This window comes from Microtus ochrogaster, linkage group LG8, assembly GCF_000317375.1.
Source record: "Microtus ochrogaster isolate Prairie Vole_2 linkage group LG8, MicOch1.0, whole genome shotgun sequence".
NCBI lineage: Eukaryota > Metazoa > Chordata > Mammalia > Rodentia > Cricetidae > Microtus > Microtus ochrogaster.
In genome coordinates, this window is record NC_022033.1 from 15,471,096 (window position 1) to 15,471,377 (window position 282).

The window sequence follows — 282 nt, forward strand, 5'->3', positions numbered from 1 at the left end:
GACATGGATGCTGAGAGCTAACCTCAGGCACTGACATGGACGCTGAGAGCTAACCTCAGGTACTGCAAGAGCACTATGCACTTTAACCACTGAGCCATCTCTGCAGCTCCCAACTGAGATTTTGCTACTGTTGGTTTTGGGGTTCTTTTGGTGAGAATTACTTTTATAACCAGAAAACTCTTCATTTTGAAAAAGGCAACTCTTGGAAATGAGAGCTCCTTCCCTGCAGGGAGCTGCAGAAGCACACTCACTGGGCAGGGAGCTGCAGAAGCACACTCACTG

At 48.2% G+C, this 282-nt stretch overlaps 1 protein-coding gene across 2 annotated transcripts in view; it reads right to left on the reverse strand.

Annotated features, from left to right (window-relative positions):
- The window catches only part of Ift52 (intraflagellar transport 52), a 30,470-nt gene that overhangs the window by 20,738 nt on the left and 9,450 nt on the right, over positions 1-282 (reverse strand). The gene's annotated exons all lie outside the window — the stretch shown is intronic.